The sequence below is a fragment of the Canis lupus genome, chromosome 6, assembly GCF_048164855.1.
Source record: "Canis lupus baileyi chromosome 6, mCanLup2.hap1, whole genome shotgun sequence".
Classification (NCBI taxonomy): domain Eukaryota; kingdom Metazoa; phylum Chordata; class Mammalia; order Carnivora; family Canidae; genus Canis; species Canis lupus.
Window position 1 is genome coordinate 31,333,111 of NC_132843.1, and position 3,581 is coordinate 31,336,691.

The 3,581-nt window shown below is 34.6% G+C and overlaps 1 pseudogene; it reads left to right on the plus strand.

Moving 5' to 3' along the window:
• The first annotated feature begins 998 nt into the window (after nt 1–998).
• LOC140634680 (microtubule-associated protein RP/EB family member 1 pseudogene) lies at nt 999–1,799 on the plus strand (annotated as a pseudogene).
• Nucleotides 1,800–3,581: the final 1,782 nt, after the last annotated feature.

Here is a 3,581-nt window from a genome sequence, read left to right on the forward strand (position 1 = left end):
ATATCCTTTGCTTCAGGAAACATATCTAGAAGTTGTTGCTATGGCCATTGTCAGAGAAATTACAACTTGTTCCCTCCTATGGGATTTTTATGGTTTTAGGTCTCAAATTTCAGTCCTTAGTCCATCTTGTGTTTATTTTTGTGTATGGTATAACAAAGTGGTCCAGTTTCATTGTTTTACATGTAGTTGTCCAGTTTTCCCACACCATTTGCTGGAGAGCCTACCTTTTTTCCCATTGTGTATTCTTGCACCCTTTGTTGAAGATTAATTGACCATATAATTGTGGATTTATTTCTGGGATTTCTATTCTGTTCCATTGATCTACATACCTCTTTTTATGCAAGCACCATACTGTTTTGATTACTACATTTTTGTAATTTAATTTGCATATGAATTGAATTTATTGTCAATTTCTGAATATGTATTTTAAAATATACTTAAATATTCTAGTGAAATCCATGTGTTTAAAATATTAATTGAATTAAATATCTATATTTATTAATATACCTATAAATCCTTCATAATAAATGTTGATTTGAAAACTCAATTTTATGTAAAATAATTAAGATAATTTTAGGTAAGTAGGCAGTCATTTAATAAGAATAGTAAGAGAATAATTTGCCTAGATAATTTTAGAAAGATCATGACATGTTTTGAATCAAGAAATGACTATAAAAACTAAATAATAATATATAACAGAATAAAATCATATTTCATCACAATTCTATTGTTTACACAAATATTTAGTAGACTCCCAATCATGACATTTAACAATATGACCATTAAAATGTATATAAAAATTAAAGTTATGAGTCAAAAACAAACAGTCTGAGGAATATTTTACATCTTATGGAGGCTGAAAGGCACAATTTTTATCTCACTTCCTCAAAATACCAACAAAGTGAAAAAGCTATAAAAATCGTCGGGCGGTTTGAACGAGAGGAAGCCGAACTGAAGCTGAGCACAGGCAGTGGACGCGGTCTCGCCGAGAGCTGAAGATGGCAGTGAACGTATACTCAATGTCACCTGTGATAACCTAAGTCGACATGACATGCTGGCCTGGATCAATGAGTCTCTGCAGCTGAATCTGACAAAGATTGAGCAGTTATGCTCAGGGGCTGCCTATTGTCAGTTTAGGGACATGCTGTTCCCTGGCTCCATTGCCTTGAAGAAAATGAAATTCCAGGCTAACCTAGAGCATGAATACATCCAGAACTTCAAAATACTACAAGCAGGTGTTAAGACAATGGATGTTGACAAAATAATTCCTGTGGACAAATTAGTAAAAGGAAAGTTTCAGGACAATTTTGAATTTGTTCAGTGGTTCAAGAAGTTTTTTAATGCAAATTATGATGGAAAAGACTATGACCCTGTAGCTGCCAGACAAGGTCAAGAAACTGCAGTGGCCCCCTCCCATGTTGCTCCAGCTCTGAACAAACCAAAGAAACCTCTCAGCTCTAGCAGTGCAGCTCCACTGAGGCCCATTGCAACACATAGAACTACAGGAACTGATAAGGCTGGCCCGGGTGTGGTGGGAAAGAATCCTGGTGTGGGCAGCGGAGATGATGAAGCAGCTGAATTGATGCATCAGGTCAATGTTTTGAAACTTACCGTCGAAGATTTGGAGAAAGAAAGATTTCTACTTTGGAAAACTAAGAAACATTGATTTGATTTGCCAGGAGAATGAAGGGGGAAACAACCCTGTATTGCAGAGGACCGTGGACATTCTCTATGCCACAGATGAAGGCTTTGTGATACCTCATGAAGGGGGCCCACGGGAGGAACAAGAAGAGTATTAACAGCCTGGACCAGCAGAGCAACATCTGAATTCTTCACTCCAAATCATGTGTTTAACTGTAAAATACCCCCTTTTAAAAGAAACTCACTGGTTTCTTTTCATGAACAAACAGTACCTCTTCTTAAAATGCACTTTGCAGAAGTTTCATCCCTTTTCTAATGAGTTTGAGTTAGGAGCTTTTACCCTGTAGCAGAGCAGTATTAGAATCTAGTTGGGTCACCTGGGGAACAGAGAAGCTGACCGTGGGGCTCACTGTGTGTACGCTGGTAACACTCACTGCTGGAGAAGGTGCTTTTATGTCGTACACTGAGGTGGAGTCTTCAGTAGAGAAATGTAAAGACTGATTTGAATTTTAAGCTAATGTGAAATCTTGGCAGATAACGTTTTAATAAATAAATGCCTTAAAAGTAAAAAAAAAAAGCTATAAAAATAAATAATTTCAAGTCTAATCATTATAAATAATATAAAGAAAATTAGGAAAAAATTTGAAGGGTAAAAATAATATACTCCTTCAGAGACATCAGTTGAAAGTGAGCGGGCATTTATAATTACTATCTAAAGTCTATTACTACTGAAAAATTATTATTTCTTGTGACAGAAATTCAAACCTTTAAAATTTAGCAATTAAAATGTAATTAAGAAATTATAATAACAATACAATTTTTATACAATGTGAGATCTTTTTTTCTATCCTAGAATGATATTTATATTTGACTTTGGTAAAATTTGGATTTAATACTCAAAATTCTACCATTTGGCTCTTAACCAAAATGTGTATTGACTACACATTGTACAAATAGATATTTCAAACATATAATTATCAAAACAGAATAATTTCCAAAGAAAACTCTCTTAGCTTTACTTGCCAAATATAGCCTGGAATTTGTATACATCTATTTATGTATACCTCTATTTAGAGTACTATTACTCTTGCTAAAGTCATCATCACCTTTCCTTTGGACACTTAGAAGACATTCTTAAGTGGGCTCTGCACTTTTCTTCTCGCTTCTTTATAATCTGTAGTCCAGGAGTAATCTTATAAAATCATGTCTTATAGTTCCCTTAAATCTCTGTAATGGTTTCTTAGCACGTTTTTTTAATACAAATTCTTAAGTATTAGAGCCATTTCTTGCCTCCATTTTGAGTATTTGAACATTTCTCTCCAACTCATTCTTTTAGCTCTTCTAGTCTTTATTCATCTATATCTCACTGAACTTTTCTTGCCTCAGGAACTTGCTCTCTATTCTGCTCGGTACCTGTGACCCACAAATTCTCATAGCTTGGTTCGTGTGTCAGGTCTCAGCTCTAACATCACCTCTTCAGAAAGGCTCATCAAGTCAATCTAAGTGTTCTGAGTCTTTTGCAGGTTACATATTCTTTTGAGATATTGATTCATGATACAAATTCTCCCCTCCCCCAAATGTGCATATTACTAGTCACTCAATTTTTTATACAATTTCAAGGACTTCATGGAGCTTAAGTTACATAGAAATCCTAGAAGTCCAAGTATCCTAGGTTTGGAAGACTAGATATCTCCATTCCTTAGAACCAATAATTCATTACCCCCCAGGAGCTATCATTATCAAATAACATTTTTCTTTATTTATATATTGACCTATATAATATTTATTCCCCCTCTTAAGTGAAAGTTTTATGAAAGGAGGCAGAAGCCTTTTCTTACCTTTGTGATTAACTGAAAACCCAGAACCTGAAACAGTGCCTAAATTTGAGTAGGCATTCAATAAATATCTGTTGTATGAAAACACTGAATGAAATCTTTGTA